A 21,524-nucleotide genomic window follows, 5' to 3' on the forward strand; every position below is an offset into this window, starting at 1 on the left:
AGCTTTTTACTTGCATTATCTTGTTTAATTCACAGAACAACACCATGAGGGAGGAGTCACCCAGTGATTGTACTAACAGATCTTGAAACTGTGTCAGTAGGCTCACACTCACTGTCCCAGAAGTAGCCAGCATCACCAGACAAGAGACAGCGAGAGTTAACTCACAGCAAAATTCCTCCTCTCAAATAAAAATATGGCAACCTGCCCCTTCGGCTTAATTCTGCTCCTGCTTGTAGTGCCATGTCCTGGAGAGCCGGTAGAGGTAAATGTAACTAACACAGGGCAGATGATACATTCAATTAACAATAGCAATTCTCACAGGTATCATTTACTTAGCTCTTACTATATGCTGTGTCTTATTCTAAGAGAATCTTTAAAACCTTCTATCCACATTAGTGAGTAGGAACACTTCTCACCACTTCACTGCTGAGGGAAATGAGGCCCAGAGAGGTTTAGTAATGTGACTAAAGTCACAAAGCTAGCAAGAGACTAACTCTGGAGCAGACTCTTACACCAGCCACTAAGTTAATGGTCTTCAGAACATAATTACCTGAGTGAATTTGCTTCTGTTGATTTCTTGGTTTCACGGCAGCTTCTTCATTAGTCTAAGATTTTCTCAATGTTCTGTTCTCTGCCTCTGTTGGACTTTTTTTTTTTTTTTTTTTTTTAGGTGGATTTTCCTCTTTGCTTCTGTCCATGCAGCTGCCAAATCAAAAATACAACCCTCATTGGTTAGTCCAGATTGGTGTTTGGGACACACTCCATATTCCAGGATGACTCCATATTTCTGAATTATTAAAGGGACTCAGTCATTTGGCAGAGCCAATGGGCTTGTAAGATGTTGGCCTCAGCGGAGTTATTTTGTGTCTTTTTTGAGTCTGTCTTCTCTGTCTCAGAAGCAAAGGGCACTTTGCTCCATTCTTTGGCAGTTTGAGTCAGTCCTGGGCTCAGAAGGTCATGTCCCCACAGCTTTAAGGTAGGTCTCTCTTGTTTTCTCTCCCTTTTCTCCTTCTCTTTCTTTCTTACTCCACTTCCCTTCATCACTTGTGCTCTTCATTTTCAGACATGTTTGGGAACCCCATGTGGATGAGAAGGGGCTGGTGAGGTATGCATTTCAACTTCCCTTGTGCCATCAGATGTGTTCTTATTAGCACTTGGGTTTTGAAATTGCCTCATTGGCATCTAGGATCGATTTTTGTCAGAAGGGCTCATTTTCAGGCCTGGTGAAAACTTCTATCTGGAGAAGATCGCTATCTCTTACTAATTCAAAAAAGAGTGCCTAATGCCTGCTTATAAACCTATTGCTCTGCAAATGGGGCTATTGCTGGCATCCTTGTTACCCACACTCAGCCTTCCTGAGTAGCTGCACCCCCTTTCCCAAAACTCTTCATTCCTAAAGCTCAGATCAACTGCTTCCTTCTTCTCTCACCCTTCCAGAGTAAGAATATCTTGTGCCCAGAAAGGCATTCTATTTCAGGGTTTGCCTATCAGGTGTGTGTGTGGTGGTGGTGGGGGAGGTAGGGGTGTGGGGGTTGGGGGGGGCGGGGGTGGGGGGGCCAAGACACTGCTGCAGAGCATGTCCTGGAGCTAAGGGGGGCTTGAGGAGGCAGGAGGTGCAGGCTGGCTTCCTCCTCAGTGTTGCCAGAGGAACGTTCCCCAGAGTTGTTGCATAGAATGTTATTGGCAGCCACATGCACACACACACATACATATACACACATACACACCCACACTACCACTGCTAGAAAGCAAAATGGTTTCCTGCTCGGGTAAGTCCTGGGAGCATTGAATTAAAGTGATTTCTTTTAGAGCCCTTGATTCTAAAAAGGGACTATAGCTTGGAGGGTTTTCCATATTTTGTAGGCCAAAGAGTCTCTTCTGGAAGATTATTTCATGGGGCTACTTACTCTATGCCACGCACATTGATGTATTAAGGAGCTAAGGGCCAGGACGTAGGCAATCTACTCTCAAAGTAATTTATAAAAATATTTACTAATATGTATATGTGAGAAATACATGTTAAAAATTGGTGAATCTGAGTGAAGAATATTGAGTTCTCTGTATTTTCTTTTGCACTTTTTAGGAAGTTTGAAATTAGTTTAAAATACTATCCCAGAGGGTTGTTACTTAGAGACAAGAGTCACCTCTGAGATGTAAAACAAGCATTCACACAGCACCCAAACCAAGAACCTGCAGAAATTGGGTTGCATATTTGCCTCTGGTACCCCAGACTGGGGACTCCAGTGCTCCATTAGGTAACTCCCTGCAGCCAGATGAAAAGCCAGGTGTCCTAAGCAGGCTCACCAAGGGAGGTCTTAGCCTATTTTTCCCTTTCAGAGGGATGGAAGTATGGATGGTTGGAATTGTGACTGGAAAGAAGAAGGAGTGCCAAGGCAGCCCAGCACAACAGGTATTTTGGTGGAAGGTGAGAGATCCTTTACCTCACTTGGAGAGTTCTGCATGTTTTTATGAATGCTAATTAACTTATTGCAAAGTATATGGATTCCCACCTAGAATTCTTAAATATCCTGATTCTATGAATATGACACAAAGGCATAAATGACCAAATTCAATGATTATTTATGCTATCATGGTTAGAAATCAGCCACTCAGATAGCTTCCCCAAATAGTGCCTCACATTTACCCTTAGATGGATCTATGAGCTCTTGTCTCTGATCTGCCTCCCATGCTCTAGCTCTTCACATCCATTAGTACCAGACCATTGGGTACAAACTTCCAGCCAGCGGGGTCTACATGGAGAACCCCCGTGGGAAGAGTTCTGTGTGCTTCTAAGGCTCTCATTCCAAGGGGTGCCAGGGTGTGGCTGGCACCATACAATGGTGAGAAGAACCTCTCCCCACAGCCTGCCATGTTTTGTCACGTGTACCTCAAGGCAACCTTGCTTACATCTAGAGCCTCTCCATTTATCTCAGGAACTATGATTCTGCTTTGAGCTAGAATTTTGCCCAGCCTAATTTGTAAAACAATCAGTACACAAATAAAAAACAGACAAAAGACTAAAAGGTTTTGCGTGTCAGCCCTCTGATAGTAGAATCTCAAACTCAGCTCATTATACCAGTTGGGGACATACCCAATACTTTGTACTACTTTCCTTCCTGTTTTTCCCAGCCCAAACTCTTCTTTGTCCCCGGATACTATACAAAAACCTGCTATGTGTATTTAGAGAATAGTTTTAAACAGCTCTCAGAAGATGTTGGTAGAGTAGAGATAATCCTAGAAATTGTAGTTATCCCAATTAAGTGAGCCCCCCCTTTTTATATTAAGCTCAGTGCTGAATGCTTTGAGTGACTTATCTCATTCAGTCCTACTAATCACTACGTTCTAGTGTTATCCCTCCCTTGCTAGTTAAAAAACTGGGAAAATAAATAACTCACTTATAATCTCATAGTTAGCAAGCACTGGGGCTTGAACAACTATCCAGAGATGTCTGAATCCAAGGCCTATGTCTTTAACTTACTTCATGATTTCAATTCCCTCTCCTATCACTACAGAACTAATGGAGAGGGGATAGGTGTTGTCTTCCAGCATCTGGGTTCTGAGGAAGATTGACCCAAATGATCTGCTCCCTATCATACCCACCAGGAGAGGTTGTGGGACCTTTGTGAGTCAGAATTTCCTATATCAGTGACTCTTGCCAATCTTAAGGATGAAGTTTAAAAAACTAGTCAATTCTGATGAATCTAGTAGAAGCCAGTGAAATACCTAATTCATTGACAATTTACATTCGACTCTGCAATACATTCAGTATTTTGGGAACAGTAGCCCTCCCCTCTATTCTGTTGGATCTGGCTGACACTAAACTGTGTTTACCTTTCCTGGGTTCCACTGAGTCCAAGAAAACATGAATAGCTCAAAAGCATGGTGATTTGCCAAGAAAAGTTGGTTTGGAGTGAATATCTGTAATAGAAAACCCACGGTGAGATTATTCAGAAAAGGAAAAGGTCGGTGCACATGCTTCTTACTAAATGGGTTTCAGGTGAGAAGCTTGTTGCTTCTCTGTGCAGTTCAGCTTCCAATCCATGCCTGAAAATATAAGTCAAATTTCTGTCCTGACAGACATGCATTTATCCTCTGTTTTGTACCCATAATCTACACTTGTCTTAATTTCCTCTCAATTATGCTCAGACATTAACTAATACTGACTAACTACAACCCCCAATAATTATTGCTATCTGTTCCCTTTGTAAATATAACTCCAGCACAGAGCTAGAAGAATAATGGCATATTTACAGAAGGCAGCTAATTAAACTGAGTTCCAATTGCTTTCACTTTGCCAGAAGGAGCCATTTTCACAGCAAAAATTGGGTGGATGTTTGCATGCTTACCAGGAACAACTCAAGGTAACATAATTCAGGGTTCCCAAGACAAAAATTCAGCACAAGACAAATTTACACAAGCAATGAAAATCTCATTAAGGAAGATACAAAGATCTTTTTACTACAGACCAACCGTTAAAAGAGGTATCATTTTGGTGGGTTTATTTAAGGAATGGTATATATTTCGTTGTTTTATAATGGAAGTAATTGCAAGAAACTCAAATAATTCTTGAAGAACACTTTCATTTTTGAATCTTTTCTAGTTTCTAAAACGACCACCATTTGCAGCCTCGTAATTTCCACACTTTTGGGCAGATCTGAGCATTGTTGAGGACAATGTCGAAAATCGTGAATCCTCTTCTGCTTCTCATTTATTTCAGGAATTTGGTCTTAAACACAGCTTGACCTCTCCAATAGAAGTATGGGTGTTCTAGCTGTGTGATTTCTGGAGTTTAGTTGAACTCATTAGCAGTGGTCACATGAATGGAATTCCTCAGATCTAGATTTGAAAGCACATCTCAAGTTTGCCTTCTCCTCTGGGTTTATTCAAACTGAAACCAGATGCAGACCACAGCTTTCCAAAACAACAACCAGAAACAAAGCCATACCTAGCATTGTGAAGATGCTGGGTTTCATCTCTATAAGGAGGAGTTTATTTCCCTTGTCCTAGCATTGGGAGAGCAACTCAGTAACACATGGTGCTTTTAGACTTGTGCCACTAACTGTCTTTTCAACTGCATTACTTTACTGTGTTTCTGAATGCTGAGATGATTTTTCTTCCTGCCTGTGTGTCATTCCTGAATTTGCTTCCATCTACTGGAAGTAGTGATTTGGCAGGCATCGGCACTTTTTCCATGTTTAATTAATTCCTCTAATTTTGTGGTAAATGAGAATAATGGGGCTTAATTTTGCTATTTATGTAAAATTGATTGGTAATTATGGAAGCACAGGAGATTTGGCTTTACAAACGAAAATTAAGTGACCTCTCCATCATGGTGACTTGGCATGCCTCATTCACTCGTAGGAAAAAGCAGAAATGGCAGCAAAGCAGATGTTGAATGGGAGATGAATGTAGGTTTTGTGACTTCTGCAGAAGTTGAAATATGGACATTTGTGGGGTCTTGTTTAAAGACCTAAATGAGCTCAAACCAGAATCCTCTCAGAGAGAACATGTGAAGGACAGAAATGTGTTTGGGTTTTATCATCTCATATTTGGTATGATTGGTCACATTAATTCTAATATATTCTATTCTGTTGTGCTCTGATCAAAGCAGGGGGTAGTGAGTTGGCAGAAGAGAGGTCTTTATTTGAGGTGACCTATGTTAAAGGGAGATACAGCAGGGGGTCTCAAGATGGAAAGATTTTAGAATTATTTTCTCTCTTATAAAACTTTGGCAACAGGTCTAGATGATCTCTAGTTCTCGGTAAATAATATTTGCATTGTATGAAGTGAGAAATAGTTTGCTATAGGTAAAGATCTATGTATACATATCTGTATCTACATGGTTATCTCTCTCTCTCTCTCTCTCTGTATACACAAACACACACACACATGAATTTCATCTTTGCTTTCTGTCCAAGAAGACTTAAGCACCTTAAGACAGCAATGAGAATTATTGTCATCCCTAAGTATCAGGATTTAGTTGTTGTCATGTTGGGATTTATTTGTCAAATAAGACAAAAGAATTTGGTTTTGCTTCTGTTTGGTGTCACCAAAAAAATTAGGGCAAGCAGGAGTGGTAGTCGTGATGAGACAAACCGTGTACCTTCACTCTGGTAGGGGAATGGCAGATGTTGAATTCTGGAAGCTGATATTCAACCACAAAGATTTGCTGGAATGGACTTGTGTTGTGTGACCACATAGAGCTATTAAAAATTGACAATATCTTAATTAGCTAATACTAATTATATGTACTTCTTTAATTTGAAAGTTCTGAGAAGAGTAGCTTAACATTAATATGTATATATTCTATAACTTTATATAGTTATATAGATAACTAAATAATATATATTATAAATTTATATAACCATATAGCATATATATTTAATATATAATATATAATAAAATATATAATTATATAAATATAATTAAATATATATTGAATATTTAAATATATATAAATATGTAACTTTGAAATAAGTGCTATGCTTTATCTCAGTATTGCCCTCATGTCATTGCCTGATTTTGCATTACAATGAAATGGACAGAAATATCTGGTAGTACCTGTTTTCCCCTAAGTTAATTTTTTCCCCACTAAAGTTATTCACCCTACCTGTGCTTTGGAAGGCAACTTGGGATTACAAGAAAATTCACATTTAAGAGAGCCTCTGCCTCTAGCTGGGAACAAGAGAAGAATGCCCAGAACACACTGCCAACAGGATGTGTCCTGCTTTGGTAATTCTCTGGCCATGATCCATTTAGAATCAAATCACCGTGGATCAGGATGAGCTTTCTAAGTACTTTCAAACATTCCAGCCACTGAGGTTTAAGGTGGAAAACAGAGTTGAGACAACAGAAAGGCCTAGGGGATCAATTGCAAATATCACTGCAAAATGAAAAATATTTCCTTAAGTTTTTTATTGATCTCACACCTGTGGTCTCCCAAAATAGTTTTAATAGCATTAAAACTCAGGGACTTGCATTGCCATCCTGAAAAACAAATTTAAAGTACCCAGGCAAAACCCCAACTTTATTCTTTCAGACTTGCTTTTTTTGCTCTCAAAAACTTATTTTACAGCAGATCAAATGATCATTGCTTGTTAAAACCTTTGAATCAGGAGATTTTGGGGAGATAGAGAGTGGCAGCAAAATGTTTGGATTTCCCTGAATCATTATATAAACTCAGATAAATTAGTTAGCAAAACCAAAATTCCAGGTTTTTGGAAGACTTTGAGGTGACAAGGTATGCCACAGCCCACAGAATATAAGCAGGTGTTACTGTCTGTGGGAGAAAACAAAGGAAAGCAATGGGTCGTCTGACAGCCCTGAGAACAGGAAAGAACCCACGAGAGAGCTAACGGATACTAACTGGAATGGGTGGCAGGCCAATTTTAAAATGGTAGCTCAAACTGGGGGTGATTTTGCTGCATGCCATAACAGAGGGGTGCTTGTTAGGTATGAAGGAGCTGGAGCAGTCTTATCTGTATGAACTCTCGAAATTGACCTTCCAGTGTCCTTTCAGGACATGACTCTACACAAAGGAGAAATTGCTGGGAGTGGAATCAAAATTGAGCAGGACAGGGTCAGTAGATAAAAAAGAAGGAGAAAGTTTTCAGGTAAAAATATGAGAAAGGAATAGAGAGCAGAAATCTCAAAAAAAGAAAAAAGCAGACAACTATATTTTCAATACAACATTTAATAGTAATTGCAAGTACTTAATGCTACAATAAGTAGTAGTCCAGTTGAACATCACAGTTTGGGTTCAAAGAAACTAATTTAACATAGAAATGAGTAAAGAGCATTCAGGTAGATCTCACACAAAATTGTAATAAGAAAAAAAGAAAAGTAGTAGAATATATCTCTGTAGAGGATAGAAGCATGCCAGAAATAGATGTTCAAAAAACAGATAAAAGCTATGACATTTTATTTCAAAACAATCTAAGAGACATTAAGAAAATAATAAGAGATATGAAAAACAACAAAAATAAAAACTCAAAGTAGATGAGTTTAAAAAAAGAATTAGAAATAAATCATTTTTTTTAAAGATTTTATTTATTTATTTGACAGACAGAGATCACAAGTAGAGAGGTGGGCAGAGAGAGAGGAGGAAGCAGGCTCCCTGCTGGGCAGAGAGCCCGACCCGGGGCTCGATCCCAGGACCCTGGGATCATGACCTAAGCCAAAGGCAGAGGCTTTAACCCACTGAGCCATCCAGGCACCCCGAAATAAATCATTTTTTAAAAAAATTTAGAAATAGTGGCCAAAATAGAAGGAATAAAAGAAGAAGTAAACATAGTAAATAACATCTTAAGAAAATAGATGAAAAGAAGGGAATTTTTAAAATAAAAAACAGAGATAAAAAGGATTCATATGAAAATGACAAATATTACAGATAGGCAAAGAAGATCAAACCATGTGGATAATAGGAGTTCCTGAAAAAGGAAACTGTAGCAAGGGAGCAAAGAATACTAAAAAGGATAATTAAGAATATATTTCCTTGGGTCAAAAAAATAATGAAAGTGCCTACTGAAAAGGCACACTTTCCAATACCAACCAACTGCAAGATACATTCCAGTAGAATATCTGGATTAAAAAAAAAATAGGAAAGGAAAACAAAAACAAATGTGGCATCTAGGCAAAACGAACACATGACTTAGAAGGGAAAGAAGAATGGATTTCATCAGACTTTTTGATAGCAATGCTTTAATACAGTAGAACATGGAATAAAGAAGACATGAGAAAAGAGTTAATGTCTACCAAAAAGATCTTTCAGTATAAAAGGCAGAGATAAAAATAACATGTAAGAATATTCTCCCATCCAGGTTTCTGTTTTTTATTTTAAGAAATCTACTAGAGAATTAGCTTCAGATCACCAGAATGACTAGAGACATCAATGTAAAAACTGGCTTTTGGACATTAAATGAGCTTTTATCTCTATCACTAAAAAGGGGAAGATTATGCTAAGTAGTGGCTGTATGATCCTGACAGTGCAGACATAGTGCAACCAAAAATGGAAAAATTAGAGGACATATGTGAAAAAAATGTTTTAACTATTTTCAGGAACAATAATTGATGGCATTAGCATTGTTGTGCTAATGTATATGTGCTATGTATACAGACATAATCTGGGAAAATTAAATAAAATTCATATATTCCCAAATTTGAACTATAAATATCATTATAAATTCATGAGCTATTCAGGCTTTGAGCATTAATTACTACTAACAATGAAAACAAAAGCGAACATAGAACACCATGTATTTTCAGGTGAAACAACACACTACCATTATTAATCTTGCGAAAGGGATCATATCTGATCTGATCAAGCCTGTGGGTTGGGCTGTCAATTTGTGAGAAATATCCAGGACAGAAGAGCATGCTGAATTACCCGTAATCATGCAACCAACAAAGCCCAGACAGTGTGCAACTCCACAGGTCAAGTGGCACAGGTTCTTCAACAGACACTTACTAAGGGATGGTAGGGGGTAATAGCCCAACTAGATGACCTTCTCCGTCTTGTTTGTATATTGGGAAATTAGAAGAAAAATTTAAGAATTCATATAAAATTTTTGGAATTTTTTAGAACTTTGGTTTTATGATGAGAAAGTTTAGGAAAGATTTGAGGATTCTACTCATGACGATGACAGAAATAGCTATTTATGAAATCCTATCACATGACTCATACAGTAACAATCTTACATGTATTATTATCTCTTATCTTCATGAGGAGTCTGTGAAATAAACTGTTAGCCCCATTTTATAAATGAGGAAATAGAAACTGAAAGGTTAAGTAAATTGCACAACAGATTTATAACAAAATCAATGTGTTAACCCAGGCTATGTACTCCATATAGCCCATAATTTTCAACGACATCATGTAAAAAATTTTATTTCACATATGTTTAACACCTTACATTACATTACAACCTTAATGTTGTACATTGCAACCTTAATGTTATCACTTAGGAACTTGAAAAGGCCACTTGTGTTAATATGTCTTTTTTTTATTGCCCAAACATAAAGCTAAAAAGACTGGTGTGGGACTACTACTTGGGTGTTAACTTAGCCATACTGGCATCTAAGCTTCAGCATATCCAAGAGACTTTGTAGTGGACAGTAACTTTTGGCTCACTAGAGATGCCATATATTTAACTCTTTTTCTGTGCTTTGAGAATCATCGTTTTTGGCTACTGCTTCTAAACATGTTATCACTTTCAATCTTATTTTGCATCTCTCATTTTATGGAGATTTTGTTTAGCTACTTACTTAAAATCTTGGTTTCTGATAGAATCAGAACAAGAAGATGTTGATGATGCCCCTGAAGGCAAAGTGAGAAATCATTAAACTGTATCAGTATTCGACAGCTGGTCCCTTGATCTATGAAACTAAGCTTCTTGAGGAAAATACCTGCTGAGACCCTGACCCCATGTAACTGGTTCTCTGCTTAGCTCAGCCCAGATATTCCATGCATGGTAAACAGGGAGCAGTCTCTTAATATGGCACTGGCTTTGGGGAATTTCTCCTTCTGTTTGATATACAAAATTATAATCCATTTCAGCCCATAATACCTTTATTCAGATGCCACCCTGGGAAGCGGTGCCACCTTCCAGCATCATGGACCACCCCAGAGATTTCTGGAGGGGAATTGCAATAATAATATTTCAATTTGTTTTAAGGCTGAGAGTTTCATCTGTGGAACTTTCCCTTTCTATTTCCTTCCCTGTCCAACTCGTTCTCACTAAGCTTAAAGCCCATCTTGAAATGGTGTTAAATCTAATACCACTCTCAGATTTCATCAATCTTTGAAGCTGGCCAGAGCTACATACAGTAAAACGGCAAGCAAAAATGGGCCTCTATAAATTAGAGACTGGAAAGCAACTATTAGAACACCAAGATTCTGACAAAACTTTCCCCCACCAATATACAGAGTTTGAAAATTGAACTGGTTTTCTCCTCAGAAATGCCTAAAAAAACCTTAAAATCCTTTTGTAGCAGTTTGTGATTCCTTGTACATCCATTGTTCCATACTATCTTGGTTCCTTTACTTTTGATTGAAAAATAAAAGTGATAACTTTTGCCACATTACAGATTCACCAGAATTCCATGTTTCTCCATCATCTGCATGTTGTTGATTTAGTTCCTCTCTTGGGGTCTTTAGGGTCCCTACAAAATTGATATAAGTGAACTTGGGCCCCTGCCCAGGAATATAGAGACCCACTGAGCAATATTTCACATTGAAGGTCAATGCATGTTTAAGGATACAGAAAGAAAAGATTAGCCATGGGTGTGTTTCAGATCTAGGAAAGATGAAGCCAGAGAAAACCATTCTCTTCCTTAGAAGACTTTGTGGAGGAAGGGGATTTTTAGAAGCCATTTAAATGATGGACAAGGGACCACTAACTTCACAAAGATTCTGTATTGCCAAATAAAATAGCTTCAAATCACTCAGGAATTATAAGAAGAGTGTTAGAAAAATACACAGCCAGAGTTAAGTTAGGAGTGGCCCTTTAAATTTGATCAACCCAACTAGTCCTTAGATAATCTCATCTTTGCTTCCAGATGTTGGTGTGTAGATATTTGTGCTTTTATGAGTGGCATATCCAATTTTGGTTGATATGGGCAATAATTTCAAGGACGATATAAAATAAGATCCATAGAATCATTGAAAAGTATAATAAATTTGCACAGGGAAGTGTCTTTAGGATTGATTAGGGCTGTTTTGCATGGCTTGGTAAAGGTGAAGTATCATCTCTCTTGTCTTCAGACAAATGAGTTTAGTTATTTCAATGAAAGATTTTTATGGAAAATGATCATACTCTCTTCTACTATAAACTTTCAGACTATAATTTTTATAGCGGTCAGGTCTCCCTTATTATATTTTATTTGAAATTCAGACTTCTATTTCTCTTTCAGTTTTTAGGAGGAAATTAATAATTAGTGATTTATCAAAATCTTGTGATCTTAAGTGAATACCTGTAATCTTGGTGGTTTACTTATTTATTAGCTATAAAGTAAGAAAAACACCAGGAACTCCTGAAAGATTTAATCACAGGTTCTATTTTAGACCAGTCTTTGTTTGAGTGACTTGAGTAAATCGCCTTTCATCTTCAGGCTTCAGCTTCCACATCTGTCCAAAACCCAAAATGTCTAAACTTTTTATTCTCGCAGTACCAAACTGATAAAGAAATCAATAGGGACATGCATAGGCTGATGCACAGATGGAAGCATGGGTGAATGCATGGTTAGGGATGTAGATAGATGCATGTTTGGGTGTGTGGATGGATAAATGGTTGGCTCCATGGGTGGATGCATGGACAAGTGTATAGATGGGTTCCGGGTTAAGGGCATGGATGAAAGCATGAGTGCATGGGTGAGTGTGTAGATGAAGGCAAGGTAGGGTACATGGATGGATTCATGAGATGGTGGGAAGGAAGGATAGAAGGGCCCAAAAATTTTTTTTTAAAAATTATAAAAAATGCAATAAATTCAGAAGAAAAATGTACTGAAATAAAATTGGACAAAATGCTAAAATTTATTAAAATATTTATTCACTCCCAAAAGACACTATTGTACCTAACATACTTTACAAATAATTTTTAAAAACTTGTGCCAAGCCCCATGCTAGATAATGTTGCATGTGTTTTTATTTGTAAGAGGCCTCTGTGGTTGATATGGCAGAACACTTTGCAGTGAAAGCCCTCATCTTTATAACAGGAACTTTGCAATTAACAAGAACGACCTCTTATTATTTATCTTCTATCCAGTCCAGTTCTTTGTCAGATCTCCAAAAAGAGGTACTAAACATCAGTCTGAAAGGTTCCTCAGTTCATGGAGAGCCCTAGGGTATACATGAAGCCAACCAGGAGAGCTATTGTTGTGTTAATTTGTTTTGTTAGATTAATGATTCTTCTGTTAATATTTAACCTTTTGTCAAATTGTGATGCATAGGGTTGTAATCTAGATCAATACAAATGAATAATGGGACAGGCATATTTTTTCATCTCATTTCTTTTTCCACTAGTTCACAACACTGTTTTATTGGCAGTGTGTTTCAAATGGCCCGTAATTAATTGAACAGAGAATGACGTATCTTTTTAGCACGTGAAAAGAAACACCATTGGGCCAACTACTGTCTTTATTCTCCCTATGAAGCAAACTGGGACTGATTTATATTTTTCCTAAATCTTCTTCCTCTTTAATCTTTCCTGAAGATTTGGAATAATAGTAAAGGAGTCTGTTTGAGGTCTGGATGGAGGGGAGGATGGAGCATATGGTATGCTTCATGGAGGGCTCGTAGGTCAGGTAAATGCACTGTGTCTAGGCAGGCAAATCGGAAAGCTTCTACGTGTTTTGGTGATTAGCAACGTCAAGTGGTGCTAAATAAGAAATGAATAACACCTGGGAATTCCTTCCAATAACACAGTCTAAAATTACAGCGCTTTCTCCTCAAATAGACAAGAATGATAAAGTACATGTCTCCTTAGTCCCTCACAGTGTCATTCTGTCAGTTCTTAATTTTACAGGCATCCTTGTTTATCTGTTCTTTTAATAAAATTTGTCAGGGCAAAATCCTCATTCCACATCATGCCCAGGCTCCATAGCATAATGCCTTGGAACATGGAATGCGCTGAGGAAATCCTCTGCTATTTTTGTGCTCAGTTGTAGTTTCTTTTCTTTCTGAGAAGAGGCATTGATTTTATCTCCCATTGCTGTAATTCAGAGCTTCTTAGTGGTCCCTTGCTTGGGAGGTGCCTGCGATTGGATAAGTGAACAGAATACTTGGAGAACAGCAGTGTTTCGCTTTAATTGTCATTTCTCCCAGGACAGGAGATCACAAAGCCTCTGTCTGGTGCTGTTAGTCTGGTTAAAAGGTGCCTTTTGTCATGGACTCCTATCTTGGATTTAACTATGTAAACTTTGCCAGATATGAGAACCCGGCTTGGGAGCTGTGTCCCAAGACAGGGACTTCTTGTGAACATCAGACCCTTGTAGGACACATGTGTTTCTTTCTGATTTGGGACTATGTAGACATGGGCTGCTTTCACGTTCTCTCTAGCTTAAAAGTGTATCATTGCCTTTTCCCTCCATGCTGCCAATCTCGATGACAGGAACAATCACGTCTTAATGTTCAAGGGCACTCACATCAATGCCTGTTTCCACCAAATTGTGGGTACAGGCTTCCTGCCTGAGGGCTGGCCTAGAATCCTGATGAGCTGGGTTCAAGCTGAACTTGCTTCTCTGGCTGATGCTTTGGCCATCTGTTGACCCTCTGTAGCTTAGTCAAGAATCTTTAGCCCTGACAGTACAGATGAAGGAGGCATGGATTGTATCTGGCAACTTTTCTGTACTTTTAGCACTTTTTCCTGTATTTTTTCCTTTATTTCCTAAATCAGTGAGAAGCGAGTTTAAGGAGCATGAAACATCCACTATTTGCATTCATGGTATCCTTAGCTACTTCTCCCTCTAAACTGTAGGGCCGAGATGATTTGGGTCTCATTAGGGTCTGCTCAACAATGTTGGTGGAATAAATGAAGTGATAAATGAACGAAAAAATGGTATATAGGTAAATTAAGATGGCTCTGCACCTATGGTTAATGACAATGTCAAGGATTTTACCCAGCATGGTTGTATCAATACTGACTCTGGTCTGATTAAACTTACCTCCTCTGAAGATAGCACCATGAACCACATTAACAGTGCAACAGCTTTGAGTTCTTCCATTTGGTGGTGAGGGAGCCAATCAACACAAGACCAATATTATAATAATTAGCATATGATTATAATAATTACCATGTGAAAGGCTTCCTGGTCACTGTTAAGACCAGTGACACATTTGCATATTGGCCTCATCCCCAACTTGGTACCTTTAACACTAGCTCCCTTCCCCCCACCCCACTGCCCACTGCTGACCATTGCCGCCAGAGTATACACACCATGCACCAGGCACTCCAGTGTCATTCTGGGCACTGGATTTTCTCTCTCTGCTCTGCCTTCTTTTGAAACTGTTCCAGTGCTCACACAGTGCTTCCATATTCTACCTTCCCTAAACAATTTGAATGGCTTCTATGTAATAGATCCTTTACTTTGCTGCTCTTCAAGTAGGAATCACCTCAGGCAATTACTCCTCCAGCCCTTCAAGTCAGTATTCCAAAGGTTGGTCTAGTCCTTGAAAAGGAGTATCCCATAGACTGACACCCAAGAAAAAGGGTAAACTTGGGAACTCAGGAGAGGGAAAAAAAGGGGGCGACTTGGACCTGTGACCAAAGAGTACCAATTACAGGGCGCTCCCAGGTAAACAGCATCATGAGCTCTTAAGCCATTCATGTCGTAACATTCCTGGGACTCCTTTTTAGAAAAGAACTGTTTCTTAACACACTGTAAAATTTCATACAACAATAGCTATGATAGTTATGAAAAGCTAACATATTGAGCATTTTCTGCAACCAAAGCTCTCAATCCTCATAAAATTTTGGCATGGTAAATTGTACTGCATCACTTTAGAAGGAAAGTGAAGCTCAAAGAGATTAGCTATCTTGACCAAACTCACAGAGTTAGTGAGTTGAGGAGCCAAGATCTGGACCTAATCTAGTGTCCTTCACCATTGTTGCCTCCAATTTTCCTCCTCCTCCCTACTCCCCCAACACACAAATAAATGAGTCTATTTGGACAACATATCTTCTCATTTGTAGAATAGAGAAACAGCTTTATAGTGTTTCAGGTTCCCAGGAAGACTGCAAATATCAGGAAATACAATGGTGTCAAGCACTTTGCATATAGGAAATGCTAAATCGAGCTAAATTAAATTCGACAGAGTTCTCGACAGTTAAGAAGCCTTTATTAAACCCCTGCTGTGCTGGGCACCCAGCCGTGACTTGGGTTAAGCCTAATACTACTTAATTTATGAAAATGCTGTTATAATTATTCTGTTTCTTACATTTAGGTGCCCTCAAGAAGAAAGTACAATTTACAATTAAATATAAATTATTTATCCCAATTTTCTGACTTCTATTCCATACAGTACTCCTTTAGGAGATACTGAACTGTGGTAGACCCATCTTAAAAGGTCTGCCTAGTTCTTGATTACTGCCCTTTGCCCACAATTACCCCTTCTTTGACACTCATGGAGGTGGTTTACCTACAGCGATGTGTGACCATGTATTCCAGGTGGGGCCAATCAGGTTAGTTCTTTGTGAATTTGAAACTTAAATTTAGAATCTGTACCTCAGTCTTTGCATGTGGCTGGCATGCCCCATGTGAACTGTTTAGACAAAGATGGGGATGAGAGTGAGGAGTGCGAGGGGAAAGAGAAAGCAGGAGAGAAGCAAAACTGAGAAACCATTTATCTAAAGAGGTAGACACACAGAGCTAGAGCAAGAACACACAAAGCCATGAAGGGAACTATAGAATTGAAAGCAGAAATTCCCAGCAGAACCCCTATGTGGTGGTGAAGCCATCCACTCATAATACCACACTTTGTGGAGTGAGGACTTTATCCTAATAAAATTTATTAAGTGCATGGAAAAACAAGGATGCCTTTAAAATTAAGAACTGGCAAAGTGATATTTTAAGGGACTCAGGACATCTGTACTTTATTGTTTTCTGGTATGGGAGAAAGCCTTGAAATTTAGGCCATGAAATTGGATGAAATACCCAGCTAATGTTTCACTTTTTATTTAACATCATTGCCAGTAATGTCCTAGGTGTTAATAAAGGAAACAGCGTTAGGACTGACTGATAGTCATTGCTTTACCTCCTCTGCATTCCTCTAGTTATCAATTCTGAGGTCAAAACTAATTTTCTGCTTGGACTACTTGTTTTTTGAGTATTTTGGGTTTTTTTTTGTTTGTTTGTTTGTTTGCAAAACGTGCTTCTCTGTATAAGGAGCTCCTTGGTGGGGTAGATCTACCTCAATCAGAGTGATATCATGCAGAACATTTCTGGAAAAGATTCATGCCACTTTTATGCTGTTCCTTTCACATCTGGAATTTCACACCATGGCCAAACCTGGGTTGGTAACCTCCTGTTACTTTACTTGTGTCTTCACCCACTTGAACTTCTGACCTTCTGTGTCATCTATTGAAAATCTTCTTCCAAAATTTAATTGTACTTTTTATGTGCTGGTGACTCTGATCTGGGTCAGTTATGGTCTGGGCATTCATTCCAGAACATTTATGAAGGCCCTAGGGTACGAGTTGGGGATACGTCCCTGCCTTTCCTGTGTTGATGGTCTGTGGAAGAGACAAAGAGGGAAATGAACCACCACATTACAGAGTGTGACAACCGCTACATCAGGATGTCTGAGCACGTTGGAGGGTGACCCACTCAGACGTATAGAATGTCTAAGAAGGCTCTCTAGAAGAGACAGGATCCACACTGAGACCTGAAAGATGAGTGGGATGCAGCTGGGTAAAGAGTGGGGAGATGGATGATGTTCAGAGGCCCACAGTTAGGGAGTGCATGGCATGCTGGCTGGATTGAATGTGCTTGGTCGACCTGGAGCCCCAGCGCTACAGGAGAGGGAGGTAGAGAGACTGGCAAGGGCAGATCAGGAAAGGCATTGCAAGTCTTGTTAAAGTGTTTTTAACCTCAAAGAATTGGAGAATGGTGGAAGAAGGAAGTAAGGAAAGGAAACTCAAGAAATCATACAGTTTGATGAGAAGTTTCCAAAGATTCAAGAGGTTGACCTGAGCCCACAGCCTCTGGTCAATCAGACTTGCTGGATGACATGTTTGTCTCTTTTGCAAAAACTATTTTTTTTTAACCCCAAGAGTTGAAAGTCCCAAGAAATTAAATATAAGAAGCATCTTTATTTCAGTCTTGCTACCTCAGCTCACCAGAGGAATCAGTAGCATTATTTCTGAGCTATGAATGCTTCTCTAAATTTCCATTTCCATGGCAATATCTGGAGAGGCAATCAGAAAGTAGAACAAGCAGGTTTCATGGGATATAATCACTGGAGCAACTTTATGTTTGTCTTACACAGTCACATAAAATTAAAAGTAGAAGTTCTTCCAGTGTCCCGAGTTGAAAGCTGAACTGGTCTCGTAATTTCCTGATTAAGCTCCGTGGTCACTTTAAAATTACCCAATTAAACTTAGTTATTTAATTTAAATGTTTCCGTCCTAGGTAGACAACTTGCCACTCCATTCAAGGCTGCTGCCTGGGAAAGGAAAGATCAGGGTCTTATTTCTCACATTCTCTGCCACCGGAGAGTTGTCATCCTCACTGTCCCTCCCCCAGAAGGTTTGGAGCCTCGGAAGACAGGAGGCCTGGGGGTAGGGGAATGGAAGAAAGTTTCTCACTTGGGGGGCACCATCAGAGGATGGCAAGGTGACCTCACAGCCTTACATCTTTCAAGCTGACTCTCAAGTGAGGCCTTTCCTCAAGCTGGGCTCCTCATGCCATGAGGAGTGCATTTTATCCCTCTGGCAGCAGCTGTACTCTACTAGACCTCCTTTGCCTTTTCAGGCAGGCTCCTGGGAGGGGGATAAAATGAATTGAGGCCAGGTCACCTCTTTAGCCCACATAATTCACATCTGATTTCTGGAAAAGATTCATGCCACTTTTATGCACAGGTGGAGGCCAATCCCAAAGTAGCCATCTTTGTTTAGCTCCCATCTACTCAATTTCTCAGGCAGGAGTCAGATCCCCATCACCTGGGCCCTTAGCTGTGGAGAACATCTCTGGCTCTGCACTGATGCGTAGAGCACTCTACCAAAATACCTTCTCCATATTTTCTGACCTAGCCCTGTTATAGGCTCATCAAAGATAAGGGACTCAAAAGTCAGGAAACCTATTTCCAGACATTACTTTTGAAGCCCTTTTTGCTTAGGGTACCTCTTTGTAATCTGATCTTTCTCACATCTCGATGCCTCAATCAAAATTTCCAATGTAATATTTTGCTACATAGACTTATAAGCATATGCTATGTGTTGGGGAAGTAAAGAGATGTTCCCCATGCTCCTTGCTTCTGAAAAGCAAATATTTGTGAGAGACGGAGAAGAGAGAAATTCATTGGCAGAAGTTAGAATTTGAAGATAAATGAAACAGAAGGAAAAAGTCATAACAAGGGTAGACTTTAAATGGAACATCTGAGAAACATTTGTTGAGAAGATGGGTCATGGCTCTGGTTGGAAGCCATAACTGATCAAAGAAATATGTCCAGTTAGAGTCCTGGTTTCCAGCCCAGAACTATTATTTTGGTTTCAGGGACGCAGCCCAGTGGTTCTTGAGAACATATTGTTTATAGAAGAAATTTAGGTTTGTGAGATGCAGTCTTGCTTAGGATCCCTCAGTGGTCAGAGGGACCCTTTGCTTCCTCCATCCCAAACAACTATTTGTATTCCATTATAAACCAACTCATTAAAGAACAGTTTATGTCAGGCCTAATAATCAACTCTGTAACTAGAAGGCACTGTAGTTTTGCTTCTCATTTTATTTTCCCTTTCACATGCATGAGATTTGGGGGCCTTTAGTTAAAGAGTAGCTGAGTGAAGCTGGAGTCATCTTGTGTCTGAAATGAGATGTCTCCTGGAGTAAGAGCAAAGTGGTTCCCAAGAGACTATATAGCCCCTCACTGTCCTCCAGGATGAGGAGGAGCCATGGTTTCCTCTCCAGGACTGGCAGAGCATCCCCTATGTGCCTGGAGAGTGGACCAGAGGTCCACACTGTAACTCTCCAGGTTCGGGCTGCTGAGTAGATTTCGAGAGTCAAGATCTCAGCGGTGAAACTTCTGGTATTCAAATCATCAATCGCATTGATCCTTTCAGAAACAGGTGGCTCATGTGGATGAAAACTGGAAAGTCAATTTTTATCCATTTTATAGAGCTCTCTCATTGACTAAGACATTTCTAGTTATCTTTATTCAACACCTACTCCCTGCCAGCCTATTCCTGTTAATACCTTTTGGGGTATCTTTCCAGGTCGCTACTCCCCCTTTAATCTCATTATCAAAAGCAATGAAATTCCTTCTCCAGCAGCCATCCCGTACAGTGGGATAGATGCTCCAACCTCATCAGATTAGACCAAGTTTGGGTACCATTTTACCCAAGCAAGACCAATCAGAATCCTTTTCTTCTAAATTTGGAATTGAGAACAACAGAAACCAGGGAGACTGTCCACATGTGGCTGGAGATATAACATTTGTACTCAGGAACCGGTGAAGCTGTCTTCTGCTGGGTAGCCTAGAGCAAGACAAGGCAACCTACAAAGACAGAAATGATGGGGATTCACAAAGAGAAACAGAAACAAAAGACGGGGAGCGAGCACAGTATGAATTTCTGGCATCATCCTGGATTCAGAGTCAACCTTCCCTCAGAACTGGCTGCATTCCTGACCTTGATTTAGATGGAGGGTAACAGCATAATCTGGTTTGTCCAGTTCGGTTATAATAGTACTCCCCTTCGCTGTTTACACAGTAAAGTCCACAGACATCCTACTTCTATGGAACCTTAATTCTTGTAAGAGAACACCCATTTTGCTCTCAAGTTAGTTCAGGCTGGTTTTTCTGACTTACATTAGAATCAATGCAGATAGCAGCCTTCACAAACAGACATCTTAGAGAGTTCTCTTCATTTTGTAGATGAGAAAAGGGATGCTCTGGGGATTTAGGCAAATCATCCAAGATCAGACATCTAATAAATGGTGAAGCTGAGGTATCAACCAGACCTGGCCACCTCCAAAGCCTGTGCAGTTTCTATCAGGCTTCAGTGTTTCTCAAGGACACAGACATCGGTTGTTTTTTGTAGTCAACAGCGATTTCGTCTGTCTCGAAGCCTCTGAAGACAGATTGGGTGTCCAAAAAATGAATCCCAAACTTTTCTGATTAAATATCTGCTTTCCAATTGCTCTTTGAAATATGAGATCGAAAATGGCAATGCTGATGAAGATGAAATGAGCTCGGGCGGAAGCCTGAGCTGAATTTGGGAACGATGATTAGTGAACCCAGTGCTGGGGAGAAACAAAGAGCTTGTTTGCCTTTTCCCTATTATCCATTTGTTATTGAAAAGGCGGACTAATCTCACCTGAGAGCGCTCTAATTAAAAGGTCTTTGGGATAAGAATCCGAACGCAACAGAGGGACGATAAATTAAAGTATATGTGTTCTTTGTATTGTTCTGGTTTCATTAGCCACTGGACCACATCTTTTTCTATTATTCACCAGGGATCACTACACAGAACAGCAGTGAATGCAGCCACTAGCTGAGTCTGGAAGGCCAATTAGACACCAGTTCTTAGCCTTTTTTTCTCCCCAACCAGGTAGAGTCACAGCTTTCAGAAACGAGAGGCATTATATGTGTTTTTAATTAACCTTACTTGGGTGCTAGCTTTTTTCATATAGGTCAGCTCTGACACAATGAGTACAATGTAGCTAGATTTTCTCTGCAGGGATGATTGGGTCTTGATTGGAATTGCAGAAAGCTTTTTGAACTAGACTTCCCTAAAGCACACACAGTCTCCTTCCCCCTGGGGCTTGGACCCAACCTCCCAAAAGAGGGAACACCCACCTCCCTATCAGCACTGACAAAA

The sequence above is a fragment of the Lontra canadensis genome, unplaced genomic scaffold, assembly GCF_010015895.1.
Source record: "Lontra canadensis isolate GAN:19392208 unplaced genomic scaffold, GSC_riverotter_1.0 scaffold35, whole genome shotgun sequence".
NCBI classification, from domain to species: Eukaryota; Metazoa; Chordata; class Mammalia; order Carnivora; family Mustelidae; genus Lontra; species Lontra canadensis.